At 45.3% G+C, this 24,628-nt stretch overlaps 1 long non-coding RNA gene across 1 annotated transcript in view; it reads left to right on the forward strand.

Moving 5' to 3' along the window:
• Nucleotides 1-24,326, forward strand: part of LOC148148912 (uncharacterized) — a 48,717-nt gene extending 24,391 nt beyond the window's left edge. The window contains exons 2-3 of the long non-coding RNA XR_015758272.1: nt 22,270-22,474; nt 24,124-24,326. This is a non-coding gene — a long non-coding RNA (uncharacterized LOC148148912). The remainder of the gene's footprint in view (nt 1-22,269; nt 22,475-24,123) is intronic.
• The last annotated feature ends 302 nt before the right edge of the window (nt 24,327-24,628 follow it).

A 24,628-nucleotide genomic window follows, 5' to 3' on the forward strand; every position in this document is an offset into this window, starting at 1 on the left:
ACTTGCTGCCAAAGATCTACTGGCAATAACTCCTGCACTCTAATTAATATCTCCTATTTTAGGCTGATTAATTGCTGTGCATTTGGCATGGGACATTATTTTTCAACCAAGCAAACTGTTTCCCTGTGAGTTGACGGCCTTCCTGTAAACATTGCCCTGAAGCTGAAGTTTGTAGAGAACCCTGAGTCACTGAAGCCATGCTGGATCTAGAGTGACGAATGTGACATTTATTTGTAGACCTGCCACCCAGCCTCTTAATTTATTGAATGTGAAAGAGCAAACAGTTATTTGAAGGTCTCTATGATTACACAATTACTATGTGTGTGGATCTTTCTCAACAGCATTTTATTTAGTCTTGACTGGGATGTGGGGGTAAAAAGAAACAAAGTGCATCAGGCAGAGAATTAAAAATGTGCAGCTAAGATTTCCAGTAGCTCAGCAGGTCGTAACCGAACAGAGTGCCTTTCCAACTGACCACATCACATCTGGCTCCATTTCACCTGGACCACAAAATGAGCTTGTCTAGATTTCTGGATTATCTGTTGCAATTGTCCAGTGTGCCATGGTGTTTCAAAAAGCTAGTAGCACAATAGTACTGTGCATGATGTGAATTCTAACAATCCATGTATTTCACACTGGATTAAACACAAGATATGACAGCAAATATCAATTAACTGAACTGTAGGAAGATAGCCCCATGTGCGTATGTAGTTGGCGTGTGTGTGTGGCCATCAAACCCTCATTATTCCTTCATCGCGACAGGAGAGATAATTGTGGAAGGGGAGGTGGTGTTGCTCTTTTGATCAAGTGATCAGTTACAGCAATAAGAAGGAGTGATGTCTTAGAAGTCTGTAAAACAAAAAAGGGAGCAATTGCATTATAGGGAGTGTACTATAGACCCCCAAAGAATCAAGTAAAGATTAAAAAGATAGATATGTAGGCTAATCACAGAGACCTGGAAGAACTTAGATAATGGCAAAGCAAGTCATATATGCAAATTTGCTGCTGACACCTAGTTAGGCCACGTTGTAGACAGTAAAGGCGATCACAAAGGGACATTGATAGATTTAGTGAATGGGCCAAACTGCAGCTAGTAGAGTTCAATGTAAGCAAGTCTAGGCTTATCCTGCTTGGGCCAAGAAAGGATAGATCAAGGTATTTTCTAGATGTTATCATGGTGAATACTGTGGTTGTCCAAACAGACTGGGAGGTTCTGGTGCATAGATCTTTACAATGTTATGAACAGGTGCAGAAAATAATCAAGAAAACTCATGGCACGCTGGCCTTTATATCGAGAGGTCTGGAGAACAAGGAGGCAAATGTTCCGCTGCAGTTATTTAAAACCCCGGTTCGAACCCGCTTGGAGCACAGTGAGCAGGTCTGGGCATCAAACCTTCAGAACAGCTTGGCCCTGGAAGGAGTACAACACAAGCTTACAAGAATGATACCTGGACTTCAGGCGTTATGAGGAGAGATCATACAAATTAAGCCTGTTTTCTCTCGAATTTAGAAGGTTCAGAAGTCTTCAAGATTTTAACAGGTAAAGACACAGTAGAGAAAGGTAAACTATTTCCACTGGTTGGGATTCTAGAGTTAGGGGCACAGTCTGAGAGGTAAGGCCAGACCAATAAAGGGTGGCAGAGGTTAGGAGCTCTCCTCTAATAACGGCAGTGGATGTAGGATCAGGATACATCATTTTTTATTAAGCAAAGATGTTAATGGATACAGGCCAAAGGCAGGACCATGGAGTTCGGCTACAGATCAGCCATGATCTCATTGAATGGTGGAACAGGCTCGAGGGGCAGAATGGCCTACTCCGGTTCCTATGTTTCTAAAAACAGGGCAGTAAGAAGGATTTCAATGTCCCAATATTAACTGGGATAGACAGAATGTGAAAGGCTTCGTAGGAATTTTGAAATGTGACCAAGAGAGCTCTCGAAGCCATTGCGTGGAATTCCGACAAGAGAGGAGATAGTGTTGGACCGAACTTTAGGAAACAAAGTCAGGCAAGTGGTAGTTGTGGCAGAGGGGGAAAGATTCTGATAGTGACCTTAACTCTCTAAGATTTTAGGTCATTGTGGAAAAGTTGGACAGGAAATAAATGTTCTGAACTGAGGGCAGGACAATCAAAATTTTAGATGCTAGATCTGGGCAAAGGGGACAAGGAGCATCTACTGGTTTGGAAACTCCACATCCGAGCAGTGGGATTTCTTTAGAAAGGGAATAGTGAGAATGCAAGTCCAACATGTTCCTGTAAAGGCGATGGGGCAAGGTTCAAAGAATTCCAGGGAACGCTGGCTGCTGAGGATTGTTACAGGAATAGACTCAAGAAAGAGAGAAAGCATGCAGTAGATACAGAGGACTCAAAACAGCAGAAACCCTAAAGGATTAAAGAAAGTGCTGAGGGTTATTTAAGAAAAAAACTAGGAATGCAAAGAGCAGTGTGAAAAACCACATGGGCAAATAAAGGATAATCGAAACATATTTTACTGGTCTATCTGAAGCAAGAGGACAAATAAGCATAGATCCATTAGGAACAAAAGTGGCGAAGAGAATGTGGATCCAGGAGATGGAGGTGGGGTTTACATGACTGCTTTGTTACCTGTGTTCACTAAAGAGCAGGAAGATGGTGGTATAGAAATCAGCAACAGTGACTGTCATAAATTTGAACAAATTCACCTTGAGATGGAGGGGGAGGCATCAGCAGTTTCTGCAGATTTAAAATTGGATAAAGATGAGGTGCATCCATGGCTGCTGAGGGAGATATGGGGGGAAATTGCAGGGCTCCTGAAATTAATTTTCAAATCCTTTCTGGACACAGGAGAAGTGCTGGAAGACCAGAGGACATCTAAGGTGGTACCATTACTCCAGGAGGGTGGTAAGGATTAAGTATAGGCCAGGGCAGAGGCTTAGTGAGTATTTAACGAGAAATTACATCCCCCAGGAGTTGGAGAGAATCTGGAACTCACGGTCTGAAATGGTGGCAGACATGGCAACATTTACGACTTATTTTGATGAGCACTTGACATTCCATTGAATTCAAGGCCAAGTGCCAAATGCTAGGGAATGTGTTTACGGTAGAAAGGTGGACACAATAGGCCGAAAGGGGCTTTTCCCATGCTGCAATACTGGATGTATTTATTTTCGAATCAGTCTGTTCAGAGATGCTATTTCATGCTTCGGGAGCAGGTGGGACATGAACCAGAGGTAGCACAGAGGTAGGGACACAACATGAAGCTTGTTATACTCTTTGGCCCTATGACTATAATCAGTTTCAGGTGACGTTGATTGATGGATAAGTGTAGGCTCAGAGACTGGGGAGAAATTCTCTGTTGTTTCTTTGGAATAGTACCTTGGAATTTTTTACATTGGAAAGGACAAAGAACGCCTCAGCACTGCGCTGGAGTATAAGTCTTGATTTTGTGCATCAGTTCACAGAGTGAAACTTGAATTCGCAATCTTCTGACTCACAGGCATGAGTGCTACCCAATGAACCACAAAGGAGAACAGACTCACTCAACAGCCAGTTCTATGGTTTCCCAAATATTTCAGTGTCTGGGAAAGAGGACTTACACAGAAAGATCAAATAATGACAGGATCCTGGAGAGCTGCACACATAACATCCCCAATAATCCTTTTGGCTTGCACAGCCAGACATCTCACACTTCCCAGATCCAATGTGTGATTGCATAAGAACAATACACAATTTTTCTATCCAAAGCATCAACTTGCTTAACACAAACTGATGGTGTCTATAGAATTGCAGAAAAATCCCTCATCTTCCTTTAAATCGAGGAAGTCCTTCAGAAAGAGAAAGGTACAGCTTGCATTGTATAGGGTGGAATCTTATCATTTTGTGACGAAGTGTAAATCATGTTAAGGTTGTTGGAGTGGTTTTTGCCATGAGGCAGAGCAAGTTTTCTTGCTGTTACTTTTGTTTTTAATTTACTTGTGGGAAGTGGGCATCATTGGCTGGGTCAGCATTTATTGCCCGTCCCTAGTTACCCTTGAGAAGGTGATGGTGAGCTGCCTCCTTGAACCATTGCAGTCCATGTGCTGTCGGTAGATGCACAAGTGGAATATTCCATCACTCTTCTGACTTGTACCTTGTAGATATTGGCTTTGGGGACTGAAGAGGTGAGAGCAGTTACAGTTTTCCTACCTTCTGACCTGCTGTTGTAACCACTGTGTTGAGATGGCTGGGCCAGTTCAGTTTCTAGATAATGCTAACCCCTACGATGTTGATAGTGTGTGTTATGCATCTAATTCAGACATTTGTTCAATGCAGATAGTGATGGCACATTCTGTGATAAAACCCATCTATTAAAATCATCCAAACCAATAACTGCTATTAGTTAGGAATTAGAAACATGATAAAATGTGTTTTTTAATTAAGTTGACTAAATAAAAACAAACTAACTCAATTTTATGTACATATATACATATCTTTTCTCCAATTGTAATTGCAGCCTTTTTCTGGAAATTATAATCTTAATATGCTCATAAAATAACTTATAAAACCATAATTATATGGAATTTAGTCAAAACTAACAATTTAGTGTCTTCTACTCTCCATTTAGTCTTTCCACTGCTGTTGTGGATGTTAATTGGTTTCGTGATCCACTTGGGGGCTGGGAATACGTGTGAGTGATCTGATTCCTTTTCTTGTCCCATTCCTCCACTTATCAAAGTTTAAAATATAAAAAGTGGCAATATTGCCAATTGCATTAATCACTCTGTGTATAGTTCACTGTCAGGAACAACTCAGCCAGGCCCCTATGTAACAACCAAAGAATTAACTTCGTGCAAACAAAACTTACTCAAAGATTATTAACAAAAGGGTTAAACAATACAAATTTACACATACACTTGCAAGTCAGGGGAAAAATACAAAACTCTACAGAATGCTATCTTTAAAGTATTTTGGTTAAGTAACAGTCAAATTCAGGAAAGAAATAATTACTCACATTTTGTTTAAATGTTAGCCTGTAGTCAAAGACACTTTGTCTAAGGACTGTTGGGGTTGGGGTGTCTAACTGGGTCAGTCACGCCAGATGAATTCACTTTTCTGAAGACAGTGGTGGAGATTTCAGGTTCTCCTATAGTAATCTGTTAGAGATATTCCATTGAGTTTACACCTCTCAAATTTTGATGAGAGGTGTTTCAGAGAAAAGAGAGATAAAGAGCAAAGGCTGTTGCTTCAGGCAAGTTATCTTTCTGATGCGTGATGAAATCAATATCCTTGTTATACTCAAAAAGAGAAAAATAAAATGAAATTCTTCAGATAAGAAAAAGACGCACATATAGGATGTTCCTGGTTGCTATGTCACATTATAGAGTACACTGAGTTCCGTAGTCTATGCCTGAAGGCAACAAAGTTAAAAATCACATCACACCAGGTTATAGTCCAACAGGTTTAATTGGAAGCACTAGCATTCGGAGCGCCGCTCCTTCATCAGGTGGTTGTGAGATGAAGCACCTGATGAAGGAACGTCGCTCCGAAAGCTAGTGCTTCCAATGAAACCTGTTGGACTATAACCTGGTGTGGTGTGAGTTTTAACTTTGTCCACCCCAGTCCAACACTAGCAACTCCATGACTTTGAATGGCCGGCCTTTGGTTGATAGGCAGCCAGATAATGAACATCCCAGTAAGAGAGAATCGAAACACCCCCTCTTGACATTGTTGGGCGAGAGGAGCCCAAGAAAGTCAAAAGCAATAGCAGCATAAATACCGCAACTGGAACATTCTGGATATTCTGTAGTGAATATCTCAATTCCTGATTACCCAAAACCCCTTCAGAGACTGCAATGCATAAGTTGTGGGCGGCACGGTGGCACAGCGGTTAGCACTGCTGCCTCACAGTGCCAGAGACCCGGGATCAATTCCTGCCTCAGGCAACTGTCTGTGTGGATATTGCACATTCTCCCCGTGTCTGAGTGGGTTTCCTCCGGCTGCTCTGGTTTCCTCCCACAGTCCAAAAAATGTGCAGGTTAGGTGAATTGGCCATGCTAAATTGCCCATAGTGTTAGGTGAAAGGGTAAATGTAGGGGAATGGGTCTGGGTGGGTTGCTCTTCAGAGGACTTGTTGGGCCAAAGGGCCTGTTTCTACACTGTAAGTAATCTAATCTAAGTCAGGAGTGTGATGTGAAACTTCACACTTGTCTGGATGAGTGCAGCTCCAGCAACACTCAAGGAGCTCAAAACTTATTGGAGACAAAACTTATTAAGTACCACGTTCAGAGTCTTAGTCATCCATTCCTTCTGCACCAATGGACTATGTACCGTGCAAAGGGTACCCTACAACAATTTGCGGTGGCATTTTAGACCGTACAACCCAAGTCCATGATTATTACCACCAAGAAGGACAAATGCAGCATGAGGCAGTTGTGTTTTGGTTATATCACTGCACTGGAAATCCAGGATCCCAGGCTAATGTTCTGAGAGCATGAGTTCGAATCCCACTAACATGGATGGTGAAATTTGAATTTAAAAAAAGATCTGGAATTAAAAGCGAGTGGCGAATACATACTATTGTCAATTGCCATAAAAATCCTTTGTGTTCACTAATGTCATTTAGGAAAGAAAATCTATAAACATCATCTTTTTTTATTTTTCTGTACTTTTGATTGTGGACTCAAATGAAAGACAAATTGTTCTAAAAACCAATAAGTGTGGAAAGGATTGGTACACTTTTTAAAAACAAGTTACCTGACTCTCAGTGCAAGTGTTATTTACACTGCTGCTTGTTAAAGCAGTGGAGACAGGCCAGAGCCAGGCATGTGTACGACTGGACTCAGTCAGGAATAATTAGCTGATCGGTCTGGGGAATGGTGACCTGTTGTCAGTGACAAAGCTCTTCCACCCTCAACAACTTTGTGATTGGCTCCCAGAGAGCTGAACAGCTTGTGGGTGGGAATATTTGGGCCGAAGCCATTGGACCTCCACAGTGGGAGGTGCTGTCCTCCTATCGCAGTAAAATAAACAGCTAAAGCCTAAAGAAAGCCAACTTATTTTCCTTCATTAGTCACTGCAAGCTGAGGGTTGTAACCAATTGTGGGAGGCTTTATTAGTGTGAACTAGTTGGACTGTGCCTCCTTCACATGAGTGGAGGTACCTGGAGAAGGAAGGTCACGGATAAGCAGGAGATGGCAAGCCAGAAGAACCATCACAGTGAACCCAGTCAGCAAAGGAGCATTAAACAGCCTTCCAAGATTACTCTCCACCCATTTACTGTGTCAGTGTGTGTCTGTGTCAGTGTGTATGTTTCGGTGTGTGTGTGTATCTGTGTCAGTGTGTATGTGTCGGTGTGTGCGAGTGTGTGTCTGTGTTTCTGTGTCAGTGTGTATGTGTCAGTGTATGTGTCTGTGTCAGTGTGTATGTTAAGTGTGTGTGTGTCTGTGTGTCTGTGTCAGCGTGTATGTGTCGGTGTGTGTGTGTCTGTGTCAGCGTGTATGTGTCGGTGTGTCTGTGTCTGTGTGTCTGTGTCAGTGCATATGTGTCGGTGTGTGTGTGTCTGTGTCAGTGTGTATGTGTCGGTGTGTGCGAGTTTGTGTCTGTGTCAGTGTGTATGTGTCGGTGTGTGCGAGTTTGTGTCTGTGTCAGTGTGTATGTGTCGGTGTGCGCGAGTGTGTGTCTGTGTCAGTGTGTATGTGTCGGTGTGTGCGAGTTTGTGTCTGTGTCGGTGTGTATGTGTCGGTGTGTGTGTGTTGTGTCTGTGTGTATGTGTCGGTGTGTGTGTGTATCTGTGTCAGTGTGTATGTGTCATTGTGTGCGTGTGTGTGTCTGTGTCAGTGTATATGTGTCGGTGTGTGTGTCAGTGTGTATGTGCCAGTGTGCGCGCGTGTGTGTCTGTGTCAGTGTGTATGTGTCGGTGTGTGTGTGTGTCTGTGTCTATGTCGGTGTGTACGTGTTGGTGTGTGCGTGTGTGTGTCTGTGTGTCTGTATCAGTGTGTATGTGTCAGTGTGTGCGAATGTGTGTCTGTGTCAGTGTGTATGTGTCGGTGTGTGCGAGTGTGTGTGTGTCAGTGTGTATGTGTCGGTGTGAGCGTGTGTGTGTCTGTGTCAGTGTGTCTGTGTCAGTGTGTGTGTGTGTCTGTATCAGTGTGTATGTGTTGGTGTGTGCGTGTATGTGTGTGTGTGTGTGTCAGTGTGTCTGTGTCAGTGTGTACGTGTCGGTGTGTGCGTGTGTGTGTGTGTAAGTGTCTATCTGTCGGTGTGTGCGTGTGTGTGTCTGTGTGTCTGTGTCAGTGTGTATGTGTTGGTGTGTGTGTGTGTCTGTGTCAGTGTGTATGTGTTGATGTGTGCGTGTGTGTGCCTGTGTCAGTGTGTATGCGTCGGTGTGTGTGTGTGTTTGTGTCAGTGTGCATGTGTCAGTGTGTGCGTGTGTGTGTCTGTGTGTCTGTGTCGGTGTGCATGTGTCGGTGTGTGTGTCTGTGTCAGTGTGTATGTGTCGGCGTGTGTATGTGTGTCTGTGTCAGTGTGTATGTGTCGGTGTGTGTGTCTGTGTCAGTGTGTATGTGTCGGCGTGTGTGTGTGTGTCTGTGTCAGTGTGTATGTGCCGGTGTGTGTGTGTGTCTGTATCAGTGTGTATGTGTTGGTGTGTGCGTGTGTGTGTCTGTGTCAGTGTGTGCGTGTGTGTCTGTGTCAGTGTGTTCGTGTCGGTGTGTGTGTGTGTCTGTGTCGGTGTGTGCGTGTCGGTGTGTGCGTGTCGGTGTGTGTGTGTCTGTGTCAGTGTGTATGTGTCGGTGTGTGTGTGTCTGTGTCAGTGTGTATGTGTCGGTGTGTGCGTGTGTGTGTCTGTCAGTGTGTGCGTGTGTGTGTCTGTGTCAGTGTGTACGTGTCAGCGTGTATGTGTTGGTGTGCATATGTGTGTCTGTGTCAGTGTGTATGTGTCGGTGTGTGTGTGTCTGTATCAGTGTGTATGTGTCGGTGTGTGCGTGTGTGTGTCTGTGTCGGTGTGTGCGTGTGTGTGTCTGTGTCAGTGTGTACGTGTCGGTGTGTGTGTGTCTGTGTCAGTGTGTGCGTGTCGGTGTGTGCGTGTCGGTGTGTGCGTGACGGTGTGCGCGTGACGGTGTGTGCGTGTCTGTGTCAGTGTGTATGTGTCGGTGTGTATGTATTGATGTGTGTGTCGGTGCGTGCGTGTGTGTGTGTCTGTGTGCCTGTGTCAGTGTGTATGTGTCTATGTGTGTGTGTCTTTGTCAGTGTGTATGTGTTGATGTGTGCGTGTGTGTGTGCCTGTGTCAGTGTGTATGCGTCGGTGTGTGTGTGTGTCGGTGTGTGCGTGTGTGTGTGTGTAAGTGTCTATCTGTCGGTGTGTGCGTGTGTGTGTCTGTGTGTCTGTGTCAGTGTGTATGTGTTGGTGTGTGTGTGCCTGTGTCAGTGTGTATGCGTCGGTGTGTGTGTGTGTTTGTGTCAGTGTGTATGTGTCGGTGTGTGTGTATCTGTGTCAGTGTATACGTGTCGGTGTGTGTGTATCTGTGTCAGTGTGTACGTGTCGGTGTGTGTGTGTCTGTGTCAGTGTGTATGTGTCGGTGTGTGTGTGTGTGCTGAAAATGTGTTGCTGGAAAAGCGGAGCAGGTCAGGCAGCATCCAAGGAGCAGGAGAATCGACGTTTCGGATAAGCCCTTCTTCAGGAATTCCTGCTGCGCTTTTCCAGCAACATATTTTCAGCTCTGACCTCCAGCATCTGCAGTCCTCACTTTTTCCTCGGCGTGTGTGTGTGTGTCTGTCAGTGTGTATCTGTCGGTGTGTGTGTGTGTGTCTGTGTCAGTGTGTATGTGTCGTTGTGTGTGTGTGTGTGTGTCTGTGTCAGTGTGCATGTGTCAGTGTGTGCGTGTGTGTGTCTGTGTGTCTGTGTCGGTGTGCATGTGTCGGTGTGTGTGTCTGTGTCAGTGTGTATGTGTCGGCGTGTGTATGTGTGTCTGTGTCAGTGTATGTGTCGGTGTGTGTGTGTCTGTGTCAGTGTGTATGTGTCGGCGTGCGTGTGTGTGTCTGTGTCAGTGTGTATGTGCCGGTGTGTGTGTGTGTCTGTATCAGTGTGTATGTGTTGGTGTGTGCGTGTGTGTGTTTGTGTCAGTGTGTACGTGTCGGTGTGTACGTGTTGGTGTGTGTGTGTCTGTGTCAGTGTGTGCGTGTGTGTCTGTGTCAGTGTGTACGTGTCGGTGTGTGTGTGTCTGTGTCGGTGTGTGCGTGTCGGTGTGTGCGTGTCTGTGTCAGTGTGTATGTGTCGGTGTGTGTGTGTGTGTGTCTGTGTCGGCGTGTGTGTGTGTGTCTGTGTCAGCGTGTATGTGTTGGTGTGCATATGTGTGTCTGTGTCAGTGTGTATGTGTCGGTGTGTGTGTGTCTGTATCAGTGTGTATGTGTCGGTGTGTGCGTGTGTGTGTCTGTGTCAGTGTGTGCGTGTGTATGTCTGTGTCAGTGTGTACGTGTCGGTGTGTGTGTCTGTGTCAGTGTGTGCGTGTCGGTGTGTGCGTGTCGGTGTGTGCATGACGGTGTGTGCGTGACGATGTGTGCGTGTCTGTGTCAGTGTGTCTGTGTCAGTGTGCATGTGTCAGTGTGTGCGTGTGTGTGTCTGTGTGTCTGTGTCGGTGTATGTGTGTCTGTGTCAGTGTGTATGTGTCGGCGTGTGTATGTGTGTCTGTGTCAGTGTGTATGTGTCGGTGTTTGTGTGTCTGTGTCAGTGTGTATGTGTCAGCGTGTGTGTGTGTGTCTGTGTCAGTGTGTATGTGCCGGTGTGTGTGTGTGTGTCTGTATCAGTGTGTATGTGTTGGTGTGTGCGTGTGTGTGTCTGTCAGTGTGTACGTGTCGGTGTGTACGTGTTGGTGTGTTTGTGCCTGTGTCAGTGTGTGCGTGTGTGTCTGTGTCAGTGTGTACGTGTCGGTGTGTGTGTGTCTGTGTCGGTGTGTGCGTGTCGGTGTGTGCGTGTCGGTGTGTGCGTGTCTGTGTCAGTGTGTATGTGTCGGTGTGTGTGTGTGTGTCTGTGTCGGCGTGTGTGTGTGTGTCTGTGTCAGCGTGTATGTGTTGGTGTGCATATGTGTGTCTGTGTCAGTGTGTATGTGTCGGTGTGTGTGTGTCTGTATCAGTGTGTATGTGTCGGTGTGTGCGTGTGTGTGTCTGTGTCAGTGTGTGCGTGTGTATGTCTGTGTCAGTGTGTACGTGTCGGTGTGTGTGTCTGTGTCAGTGTGTGCGTGTGTGTGTCTGTGTGTCTGTGTCGGTGTATGTGTGTCTGTGTCAGTGTGTATGTGTCGGTGTGTGTGTGTCTGTGTCAGTGTGTATGTGTCGGCGTGTGTGTGTGTGTGTGTCAGTGTGTATGTGCCGGTGTGTGTGTGTGTCTGTATCAGTGTGTATGTGTTGGTGTGTGCGTGTGTGTGTCTGTCAGTGTGTACGTGTCGGTGTGTACGTGTTGGTGTGTTTGTGTCTGTGTCAGTGTGTGCGTGTGTGTCTGTGTCAGTGTGTACGTGTCGGTGTGTGTGTGTCTGTGTCAGTGTGTGCGTGTCGGTGTGTGCGTGTCGGTGTGTGCGTGTCTGTGTCAGTGTGTATGTGTCGGTGTGTGTGTGTGTGTCTGTGTCGGCGTGTGTGTGTGTGTCTGTGTCAGCGTGTATGTGTTGGTGTGCATATGTGTGTCTGTGTCAGTGTGTATGTGTCGGTGTGTGTGTGTCTGTATCAGTGTGTATGTGTCGGTGTGTGTGTGTGTCTGTGTCGGCGTGTGTGTGTGTGTCTGTGTCAGTGTGTATGTGTCGGTGTGTGTGTGTGTCTGTGTCGGCGTGTGTCTGTGTCAGCGTGTATGTGTTGGTGTGCATATGTGTGTCTGTGTCAGTGTGTATGTGTCGGTGTGTGTGTGTCTGTATCAGTGTGTATGTGTCGGTGTGTGTGTGTGTCTGTGTCGGCGTGTGTGTGTGTGTCTGTGTCAGCGTGTATGTGTTGGTGTGCATATGTGTGTCTGTGTCAGTGTGTATGTGTCGGTGTGTGTGTTTCTGTATCAGTGTGTATGTGTCGGTGTGTGCGTGTGTGTGTCTGTGTCAGTGTGTGCGTGTGTATGTCTGTGTCAGTGTGTACGTGTCGGTGTGTGTGTCTGTGTCAGTGTGTGCGTGTCGGTGTGTGCGTGTCGGTGTGTGCGTGACGGTGTGTGCGTGACGATGTGTGCGTGTCTGTGTCAGTGTGTATGTGTCGGTGTGTATGTGTCGGTGTGTATGTGTCGGTGTGTGCGTGTCGGTGTGTGTGTCTGTGTCAGTGTGTATGTGTCGGTGTGTATGTATTGATGTGTGTGTCTGTGTGTCAGTGTGTACGTATGTGTGCCTGTGTCAGTGTGTATGTGTCGGTGCGTGCGTGTGTGTGTCTGTGTGCCTGTGTCAGTGTGTATGTGTCTGTGTGTGTGTGTGTCTGTGTCAGTGTGTATATGTCAGTGTGTGTGTGTCTGTGTGTCTGTGTCAGTGTGTACGTGTCGGTGTGTGTGTGTCTGTGTGTCAGTGTGTGCGTGTGTGTGTCTGTGTCGGTGTGTGCATGTTGGTATGTGTGTGTCTATGTCAGTGTGTACGTGTCGGTGTGTGTGTCTGTGTGTCTGTGTCAGTGTGTACGTGTCGGTGTGTGTGTGACTGTATGTCTGTGTCAGTGTGTATGTGTCGGTGTGTGTGTGTCGGTGTCAGTGTGTATGTGTCGGTGTGTGCGTGTGTGTGTCTGTGTCTGTCTGTCTGTGTCCGTGCGTATGTGTCAGTGTGTGTGTGCGCGCACACGCTTGTGTGTCTGTGTGAGTCTCTGTGTCTGTCAGTGTGTGTGAGTCTGCCAGTGTGTGTGTGTGCCTGTGTGTCTGTCAGTGTGTATGCGTAGAAGGAGTTTTATAAACAGCTTTCAGTTTTAACTCATTGTTAGATGCCATAAGTTTGTAGAATTTATGTAGCTAGAATTTATATTAATATAGAATAAAAAGTCATTTTTGTTAAGTACAGAAACACATCCATTCTTTCTGTTAACCCGGGTCTAAATGACAGGTACTTTGGAAATCTTGCTCACTTTTATAAAAGCTTTAACGTCTGTGACGACTGCAGGAATAGTGGGGCTTGATTTCCAGTGGACCTCATCAGAGGTGATGTGACCAATGTGTGAGGGCTCACCAGAGCGGATGTGACCAATGTGTGAGGAATCATCAGATGGGATGTAACCAATGTGTGAGGGCTCAGAGGGGATGTGACCAATGTGTGAGGGCTCATCAGAGGGGATGTGACCAATGTGTGAGGGCTCAGAGGGGATGTGACCAATGTGTGAGGGCTCATCAGAGCGGATGTGACCAATGTGTGAGGGCTCATCAGAGGGGATGTGACCAATGTGTGAGGGCTCATCAGAGGGGATGTGACCAATGTGTGAGGGCTCATCAGAGGGGATGTGACCAATGTGTGAGGACTCATCAGAGGGGATGTGACGAATGTGTGAGGGCTCATCAGAGGGGATGTGACCAATGTGTGAGGGCTCATCAGAGGGGATGTGACCAATGTGTGAGGACTCATCAGAGGGGATGTGACCAATGTGTGAGGGCTCAGAGGGGATGTGACCAATGTGTGAGGGCTCAGAGGCGATGTGACCAACGTGTGAGTGCTCATCAGAGGGGATGTGACCAATGTGTGAGGACTCATCAGAGGGGATGTGACCAATGTGTGAGGGCTCATCAGAGGGGATGTGACCAATGTGTGAGGGCTCATCAGAGGGGATGTGACCAATGTGTGAGGACTCAGCAGAGGGGAGGTGACCAATGTGTGAGGACTCATCAGAGGGGAGGTGACCAATGTGTGAGGACTCATCAGAGGGGAGGTGACCAATGTGTGAGGGCTCAGAGGGGATGTGACCAATGTGTGAGGGCTCAGAGGGGATGTGACCAATGTGTGAGGGCTCATCAGAGGGGATGTGACCAATGTGTGAGTGCTCATCAGAGGGGAGGTGACCAATGTGTGAGGACTAATCAGAGGGGAGGTGACCAATGTGTGAGTGCTCATCAGAGGGGATGTGACCAATGTGTGAGGGCTCATCAGAGGGGATGTGACCAATGTGTGAGTGCTCATCAGAGGGGATGTGACCAATGTGTGAGTGCTCATCAGAGGGGAGGTGACCAATGTGTGAGGACTAATCAGAGGGGATGTGAGCAATGTGTGAGTGCTCATCAGAGGGGATGTGACCAATGTGTGAGGGCTCAGAGGGGATGTGAGGAATTTCCTTTTCACCCAGAGGCGCCGGTAATCTGGAACTCACTGCTCATAAGGGTGGGAGAGGCGGAAACCCTCACAACATTGAAGAAGCTCTGAGATGTGATGTCCAGGCCATGGACCGAGGGCTGGGAAATGGGATTTGAGAAGGTGGGTGCTTTGTTTTTAACGAGCCCAGACTCTGTAGGCCAAAGGGTGTTTTTTCTGTGCTCTAATCCTCTATGACTTTATTCAGGATTGATTTGAGAAATGAGGATTTTGGTGTTGTAGCTGTAGGAGAATGCCTGATTCTGTGCTGCATTTAATACAAGGACCTCCTGCAGGTGGCACAGTCATCCCTAACAGGCCCTGACCTGGTCTGGCCCACATGTGACTCCAGACCAAAGCAATGTGGTCAATTCTTAATTGTTCTCTGGACCGTTAGGAATTGGCAATAAATGTTGGGGCAAGCCAACAACTCCCATATCCTGTGAATGAATATTAAAAAATTACGATCTCCAAGTTGCCTTCAAGCAGCACATCGATCTGGCTTGGACTGTATTCCCAGTCCTTCCTGGCAACAGGGTGAAAATGCCAGAACTTCCTGCTAAATAAAGTCACCAGAATTCCTTCACCCAACAGAATGCAGTGGTTCAGGGTTGTGGCTCATTGTTACCTTCTCAAGGGCAGCTAGGGCTGAGCCATAAATGTTGGCACTCCCAGTGACATCCACTGCAAGACCCATTTCTCAAAATATACGCTTGAATCATCGAGGAGTCAGAATAACTTTCAGAATCTCAAATCATTTCCTGGATTAACATTTGGACAAATCTTGCACAAACTTTGCTTTTTGGAGAAGGAATCCTTAACAGCGAACTTGATGAATGAGTTTGTTTTAAGCTATGGATAACTGCTAAATGACGCAGAGGCTATGTTCGTCCAAACTACATCACTGAACCACGAAAGTTTTCTTTATGGATGACCCTCGAGTTAAACAATACATTTTAGGTCACTGCCTTCTTTTCATTCATTTACATGACATGGACATTACTGGCTAGATCAGCATTTATAGCTTATCCCCAGTTGTTAAGAGTCATCCCACATTGCTGTGGGTCTGGAATCTCCAGTTGGCCAGACCAGGTAAGAATGGCAGGGTTCCGTCCCTAAAGAATGCTGGTGAACCAGACGGGTTTTAACAGCAATCTACACTGGTTACACAGTTGCCTTCAGCCGGCTTCTTTAATATTTTTTCCAGATGTTGTCGAATTCAAATTTCACAGACTGCCAGGGTGGGGTTTAACCTCATGTGTCCAGAATATTGGCCTTGGGTTCTGGATGGCTAGCCCAGTGAGATGACCACTATATCACCACCTTACTTCTTAGCCTCAGATGAAATACTGCAAGGAAAAGAGATCGCTAACGAAAAGGAACTGAGAAAGACGTTGTCAAAAAACTTGACCTAAATTTTCTCCTGTCCTTGACTCCTTGATTAATGAGGAAGGGTGGCTCAGTGGTTAGTCCACTGCCTTTCAGCACCAAAGACATGGGTTTGATTCTAGCCTTGGGGTTTGCACATTCTCCCTACGTGGGTTTCCTCTGGGTGCTCTGGTTTCCTCCCACAGTCCAAACGTGCAGATTGGGTGGATTGGCTGTGCTAAATTGTCCTATAGTGTCCAGGGATGTGCAGGCTAGGTAGATTAACCATGGGAAATGCAGAGTGATGGCGATAAGATTGGGGGTGGGGGTGGGGGGCGGAGGTTGGGTCTGGGTGGGATGCTTTTCAGATGGTCAGTACAGACTTGGTGTGTCGAATGCCCTCCTTCTGCTCTGCAGGTATTCAATGATTCCAAAGCTTGGTCAATGGACTTCCATTGGATTGATTCATGCTCCAGAGCAGGGCACTGCAGTGGTCTACTCCTGCCTTCCACAAGATGAGTGACCAGGAAGCTGTCCTGCTCTTACTGCTTACCAATGGGCGTATTAGAGTCATAGAGATGTCCAGCATGGAAACAGACCCTTCAGTCCAACCTGTCCTTGCCAACCAGATATCCCAACCCAATCTAGTCCCACCTGCCAGAACCTGGCCCATATCCCTCCAAACCCTTCCTATTCATATACCCATCCAAATGCCTCTTAAATGTTGCAATTGTACCAGCCTCCACCACATCCTCTGGCAGCTCATTCCATACACATACCACCCTCTGCATGAAAAAGATGCCCCTTAGGTCTCTTTTATATCTTTCCCCTCTCACCCTAAACCTATACCCTCTAGTTCTGGACTCCCCGATCCCAGGGAAAAGACTTTGCCTATTTATCCTATCCATGCCCCTCATGATTTTATCAACCTCTATAAGGTCACCCCTCAGCCTCCAATGCTCTAGGGAAAACAGCCCCAGCCTGTTCAGCCTCTCCCTGTAGCTCAAACCCTCCAACCCTGGCAACATTCTTGTAAATCTTTTCTGAACCCTTTCAAGTTTGACAACATCTTTCCGATAGGAAGGAGACCAGAATTGCACACAATATTCCAACAGTGGCCTAACCAATGTCCTGTACAGCTGCAACATGACCTCCCAACTCCTGTACTCAATACTCTGACCAATAAAGGAAAGCATACCAAACGCCTTCTTCACTATCCTATCTACCTGCGACTCCACTTTCAAGGAGCTATGAACCTGCACTCCAAGGTCTCTTTGTTCAGCAACACTCCCCAGGACTTTACCATTAAGTGTATAAGTCCTGCTCTGATTTGCTTTCCCAAAATGCAGCACCTTGCATTTATCTAAATTAAACTCCATCTGCCACTCCTCAGCCCATTGGCCCATCTGGTCAAGATCCTGTTGTAATCTGAGGTAACCCTCTTCACTGTCCACTACACCTCCCATCTGCAAACTTATTAACTATACCTCTTGCGTTCACACCCAAATCAATTCCCATTCTCCCCGTGTCTGCGTGGGTTTCCTCCGGGTGCTCCGGTTTCTTCCCACAGTCCAAAGATATGCAGGTCAGGTGAATTGGCCATGCTAAATTGCCTGTAGTGTTAGGTATGGGGTAAATGTAGGGGTATGGGTGGGTTGCGCTTCGGCGGGTCGGTGTGGACTTGTTGGGCTGAAGGGCCTGTTTCCACGCTGTAATGTAATGTAATGTAATCTAATCTAATTATCGAAATTGTTCAACCTGTTTGACTGCTTTATGAATACACCTTCCATCTTGGCAGTGACCATCCCAACAAAAGAGAGCCGAAACATCTTTTCTGAACATTCCATGAGATTACCATCTCTGGCTAACCATCAGGGGAGGAGGATCACCATTGACAAGAGAGTCAACTGGACCAGCTACATAGGAACTGTGGCAACTAGAATAGGACTCATACCTGCCGCCTCTGGTCCAGTAAGCTGACAACTGCCCTATTGGACCTCCTACAAAGTACTTCATATCAATTTTAAATGTTGAGCATGACATAATCTGAGATATGAAGAAAAATCTGCAATTTTTTAAAGTTGCCTGTTCTTTGGCAAAGGGAAAGCTTCTAAGGAAGTGGAGTTTTTTAATTAGATCCCCTGCAGTGTGGAAACAGGCCCTTTGGCCTAACCAGTCCACACCGACCCTCCAAAGAGTAACCCACCCACACCCATTTCCCTCTGACTAATGCACCTAACACTATGGGCAATTTAGCATGGCCAATTCACCTGACCTGCACATCTTTGGACTGTGGGAGAAAACTGGAGAACCCAGAGGAAACCCATGCAGACACGGGGAGAATGTGCAAACACCACACAGTCACCCGAGGCTGGAATCAAACCTGGGACCCTGGTGTTGTGAGGCAGCAGTGCTAACCACTGAGCCACTGTGCCGCCCTACTGTAAGTTAATTGCAGTATGTCTGATATGTGACCCTGACAGATTGTTAGGCATGGGGTGTTGACTAAATCTTGATTAAAAAGATCAGGTCTGACTCTGGGCTTTCTCTGTCCCTTCATTTGGGGAACACATCGGTAATATATACCGAAGGATTGCGCAGGTAGGAGGGGGAGGGAAAGAATTTTCCTTGATCCTGCAAAGGGGAATGCTCTTAAGCATAAGGGCTAGATATGATTGCACATGTGGAAAGAGAGAATGAAAAGGTAGGAGTGGATTAGGACAGAGAGGGGCTCCAGTTGGGGAAAGCTGAATTCACATGGCTTTCCATGAATAATCTTGTACAGTGTAATGTGTTTTATTTTAAGAAAAAGGTGAAATGCAACAGGAATAAAATTATTATTTATTTTTCTTGAGTTCTGACGATGAAACTAACCACGGTATTAATTATTTTTTTAATATAGAATTCAAATTCCAATGGATTTCCCTCTCAAGAACAAAAGCAAACATCTGTGACTGTGTCAACTCTTCAAATAACATTCCCCACTTAATTAAAACATTAGTAAGGAGAAAATTGGAGGAATTCTGACACGGAAATTTGTTGCATTTGGAATGGAAACTCTGCCTTAATGCTAATGTTGAAACACATCCAGTTTCCAATACTTACTTTGAAAGGATTGCATAAATATTACAGATGCGATCAGAAGATTCAGATGTGTCGTATTTAGAGTGTACGGGAATTGTCAAGAAGCCAAAAACTTAACCTGAAAATTTCCAAACCGGTCCTTGGTCTTTTACTAATATTCAGACCTTTAACATTTAAAAAACTGCAGGATGGTTTGTTCCAGTGAGCAGCATATCCCAACAATATCCCTGTGGAGACCTTTCATGGAAGAAATAACAATAAAAGACCCTAGAGATGGTTGCAGGAGTAGGTTCTTACAACCCCTTCAGCATGCTCCACATTCAATAATTTGAGGACTCATATGATCTTGGCCTCTACCCCCCACTTTCCTGCCTGTTCCCCATTGTCCTTGGCTGCTTTGTAGTTCAAGAATCGAACCCAACCTTGAGTAGTTTATGATTCAGCCTCCACTGCTCTCTCAGAAATTCCTTATGTACACCACCCACTGAGGGAACAAATTCTTCCTCGTCTCCGTTTTCAATGGGACGCCCCTTATTCTGGAACTGTGCCCCCCCCCTCAGTCTAGATTCACTCACAAAGGGAAACATTCCCTCAGCATTTACCCTGACTACCTCAGGGTCCTGCATGTTTGTTGAGGATTTATATAAAGATAACATTATCAAAAAATGTGGGTTGGTGAAAGAGGGGCTTCTCAGTATAATTCACTGTCAGAAAGGGTGGTGCTGGAAAAGCACAGCAGGTCAGGCAGCATCCGAGGAGCAGGAGAATCGACGTTTCGTGCATAAGCCCTTCATCAGGAGGTTTTCTCTGAGAATATGATGAAAGTTCTTCATAGGAATAAAAGTAAAAGCGCCACAGTCTTTCAGACCATAGGGGCTCATCAGAGAGATAAACTATCACCAGTGACAGTTTAACCCGAGGGTCACCACAGCTCAGACAAGGGGAGAGGCTGATAAGGAGAGTCCTTCATGGGTACTTGATGGGGGTGAGGGCGTGGATATGATTTAAGTGAGATTGCCAGCACCGTTCCTCTGTAAAGACTGACACCAAAAATAATGGAAGTCAGAATGTGTGGAAATAGTTTCAAGTGGCTGCATAATCAGCGGAATTCAGAGAGGGCTGGTCTAAGGGTGGTCGTTAGCCTGGGAGAACATTACTGTTGAGAATTTGGGATCTTTTCTGTGTAATATTTTTACAAGTTCCTTGGAGTTGCAAGGACAGAGATTATGTTTGTGGATGACCACAGAGCTAATGAAGATGGCGCAATTCTGAGCTGAATTCAATAACCCACAGGATGATTTGAACGTAGTTGGACATTGGCGAGAGTGGTGCTCAGTGGAAATAGCATCTGAGGAACGCCACAAAACAAAGACAACAAATAAATTCCAGGAAGAAGCTATTCCTGAAACAGAAAGCAGATAGTGATCATGGAAAATTAGAGAAATCTCGGGGTACTGATCACCACGAGTGATGTTACCATAGCTCCAGTTATTAAAGCAAGTCAGATGTTGCAATGTATTAAAAGGTCAACATTGAGCCAAAATAGTGAGATAATCCTGGAAAAGGAATGGTGATGTAACTGTTACTTTCCTAGGATTGTAAAAGGACTAGATAATGCAGACCAGGGATGTCAAACTTGATTATATGGTGGGTCTGATCTGGCTTCCTAACACTTGATGAGTCATTTTCTGGAGATGTTATTCAGAAACACTGGGACAGAAATTAATATTGTATTCTGCTTATTTTTCAGGACATAAAATAGACATGATGTTTACAAACTTCCGGGCCTCATGTCCTGCACTTTACCTGTATGGTACAGATAAAATCCCATTTGCAGATAAAAAATGCTCATCTTCCCAGTTACAGGCATCACTGGTGACTGTCTGAAATCAGCATTGTATCAATTTTTTTAAAAAGGCTTCCTGCACCTTTAGGATTCTTCTGTAAAACAGGTGTAAAACTTGCATTCACTAAGAAACAGCGTCTAACTTACAACCCCCTCCCCTACTTTCTCTTTCTGACGCTGAGGGATTTTAAATCACGCAGAGGATAACAGGTTTGCATGCCCGGTACAGTTGGCTGGACAGTTAGCTTAACAATTCTGTAGTTCAAAATATCGTGCTGTTCTCATTCCTGCTCTGGCTGAGGTCAATTCACCTCTTGGTCTGAGCTCCTCATCTTCCACCTGAAGCAATACATTAAAAAGATGGTCAAGGATGAAGCATCAGCAGACAATGACACAAGGATTTGACTGTGGCCAGAGTACTTGTGACATGAAATGAAGTCTCTAATAGCATCTCCCAAAAGTGGAACAGACCTTCAGGATTATCCTAAAACCTGAACTCAGTAGCTAAGTGCATCTGTAACTCAAACAATTCTTGACAAGGGTCGAGAGGGTGGTGCTGGAAAAGCACAGCAGGTCAGGTAGCATCTGAGGAGCAGGAGAGTCGACGTTTCGGGCAAAAGGTCTTCATCAGGAAGGGCTTTTGCCTGGAAAGTTGATTCTCCTGCTCCTCGGATGCTGCCTGACCGGCTGTGCTTTTCCAGCACCACACTCTCGACTCTAAACTCCAGCATGTGCAGTCCTCACTAATTCTTGACAAGGGTTTGATATCAGTATCAGAAAGGGATTTCAAACTGAGGATTCCATGACTGGCGTCTACTTGGTATCAATTGGGGTTCATTGGTTTGTTATTGTGGATTGTGCAATCCCACTCACTGCATCACTTTGACGCTGAGCTCACTGAGGCATTTCCAAATCACGTTCCCACAAAACTTTGGAAGAAACTCGCAACAAAACAATCAGGACAGAGGCATATAGAAGATTATACAAGGCACTAGCCAGGCCACAGCTAGAATATACTGTGAACAGTTTGGGCCTCTTACCTAAGGAAGAATACACTGGCAGTTCAGTGAAAGTTCACTATACTCATACCAAGCATGGAGGAACATTCTTATGAGGGGTTGAGTAGATTGGGCCTGTTCATGTTGGAATGTAGAAGAACCAGAGCCAATTTTATTGAAGCCTACAAGCTTCTTCAAGGACTTGACATGTAGATGCAGAAAGGTTGGTTTCCTGTGGGAGAGTCTGGACTAGGACGAGAGGATATCATCTCAGAATAAGGGGGTGCACATTTCAGGCAGAGATGAGGAGAACGTTCTTCCCTCAGAGGGTTGTGAATCTATGGAATCCTTTACCTCCGTTGATGCTGCATCATTAAATATTTTCAAAGCTGACAGAGAGAGATTTTTAATCTGTAAAGGAGCGAAAGATCACGGGGAAAAGGCAGGAAAGTGGAGTTGAGGATTATCAGACCAACCATGATCTCGTTGAATGGCATAGCAGGCGCGATGGGCTGAATGGCTTACATCTGCTCTGACATCTTGTTGTGTCAAAGGACATAGAATGGCTAAATTAATGGTGTACGTTCCCTTCCAGGAAATTCCGTGCTGAAGGTCCAGCTCCACTCAAAGCTAAACTGTGGAATGTCAGTGTGGAAGGAGCAATTTCCGACAATGTGATATTGATGTTGAACTCTTAATGACAAGGTGGAAGAAAATAGTTTGTTATTCTTTCATTTTTATTTTCCTTCTGATTTTCAGCCACACTGGAACCTAGAGATGACTCCTGAATTGCTGGTCTTTTGCAGAAAGTCGAAGCCTACACCATAACTGAAATGCTTTCGGTGATTATTCCAGAGAGAAGCCAACCAGAAACGTGAAGGATTAAGTAAAATGAGGAGAGGAATCAACAATCCAGGCCAGTCAGTGTGGATCCAAGCACAACGATCAAATAAGCACCCACTGTGTAAGATTTCATATTAGTAACTCATCTACAGAGCCCATTGGTTCCAAACTAGTCAAAGGCAATATCCTGTTGGACTAATATGCAATAATATTTCCAGCACTGCTACTGTTACGACACGGGGTAAACCCTCCTGCTTATTTAAAACCAGCAACACAGAAAGGATTTATCCCGTGCAGTAATCTGTGAAAATTCAAGAGGTCAAGAATTATTTGAAGTAAAAATTAACAACTTTATTTCTTAAAGTATAACAGAGAATAATTAACTAACAATTATTTACAACTCCTTACTCTAACCTATCTTTTACCTTCCCCTCTCTGATACTAGTCCAATAAAACCACTGATTAAGATTTACAAAACAAAACTCCTTATCTCAAATCCAGGCAGCTTCCAGTTTTTTCTGTATTCCAGTCTTCTTTTTGTCTTGGGGATTCTGCTTCACAGGTTACTGATCGATAAAGGTACCTTTAAGAGAGCTATTTTTCAGGCAGTCTTTTTACAGGCTGGTGGCTTGGCAGCTCTCCTCTCAACTGTTCACTTTTCTCTGGTCTTATACTCCCAAAGCATTGGATTGTATCATTGGCTTTTAAGATTGTCAATATACTAAATTCAAATTGGATTGGTGTTTGGTATTTTTCGGCGTATTATTTAAACTGATTGGTCTAATTCGAATCTGTTTCATCATTTCCAGGCAACTAGCTACCCTAACTACCCCAGTAGCTGGAGAACATGTTACATTGTATCTTATTGAGAACACTTGGTGCTGTCACTGCTCACTTTTAACTCTCTAAAGGGTACAGTACACCCACATCTTCATAATAACACTAATGCGCTTGACTCTTATACAAAACATTTTGCCTGGCTGTCTTCAAGAAGATTGTTTAATTCCATACCCTTTTGTTTGGTGTATGTGTAATTTAAATAGTGTCATGTCATGTTTCATTGAGTTATCAATTTTCAGCTCATCAATCTGAGGGTGCACCTCTTGTGATATAGTGGGTAACGTCCCTGCCTCTGAGGCAGGAGCTCCAGGTTCAAAGTCCCACTATGGCATTGCATGGTTGCAGAAGGTGTGTCCATAATGTGAACAAACAGGTTGAGTATCAGCCCGTTTAAAAACTTCCAACACTGGTCATAACGGATGAAAAGAGCAGGTAGTCTCCTGGTCATACACGTTCGATGCAGAGTGGCACCTCTCAAACTGTAGCCTGGCAATAGGCCGGTGACCTGTTCAAAGAAATTAGGTGGATGAAAATTCTTCAACGGGGCAGCACGTTGGCACAGTGTTTAACATAGCACTGCTGCCACACAGAGCCAGGGACCTGGGTTCGATTCCCGCCTCTGGTGACTTTGTGGAGTTTGCACGTTCTCCCCGTGTCCACATGGTTTCCTCCAGGTGCTCCAGTTTCCTCCCATAATCCAAAGATGTGCAGGTTAGGTGGATTTCCCGTGCAAAATTGCCTATCGTGTCTGGGTTGGGTGAGTTAGCCATGGGAAATGCAGGGTTTCAGGGATTGGGGGGGGGGGGGGGGATCTCGATGGGATTCTCTTCAGAGGGTCAGTGTGCACTTGATGGGCCAAACGGCCTGCTTCAACACTGTTCGGATTCTAATTATAATCCTCGTCCTTTCTTTGTGACTATTCTCGATCAGGTGTATCCCTCAGATGACCCCACTCGCTAGGTTTGAGAAACACTTGACACTTGAACAAAGCAAAATATTGCAAATGCTGGATATCTGAAACCAACAGAGAAATTGCTGGAGAAACTCAGCCAGTCTGGCAGCATCTGTGAAGAAAGAAACAGAGTTAATGTTTTAACATGTAATGTATGACTTTTGTTCAGAGTCATGGCTGATTAAATACTTCAATACATTTTGCCCACATTAGCCCCATGACCATTCATAATCAAGTAATGTACCACTGTCTACATTAAACATGCTGAAGTAATGTCCTTCCACTGTCCTCTGGGCTACAGAATTCCAGTCATATCCGTTATGTTGGACAATTACCTCTTAATGATTAGAACTCAGGTTCCCGGATTCAGTTGATAAACAATTGAATTGCATCATTGGAAAGCTCAGCTTTTCAATGTGATGCTGTAGTGAATGCATTTACAAATTTATCAGCACCTTAACTGAGGGGATGAGTCCAAATCAA

The sequence above is a fragment of the Chiloscyllium plagiosum genome, unplaced genomic scaffold, assembly GCF_037043375.1.
Source record: "Chiloscyllium plagiosum isolate Xiang-an unplaced genomic scaffold, Cpla_swu_hap1 HiC_scaffold_10, whole genome shotgun sequence".
NCBI classification, from domain to species: Eukaryota; Metazoa; Chordata; class Chondrichthyes; order Orectolobiformes; family Hemiscylliidae; genus Chiloscyllium; species Chiloscyllium plagiosum.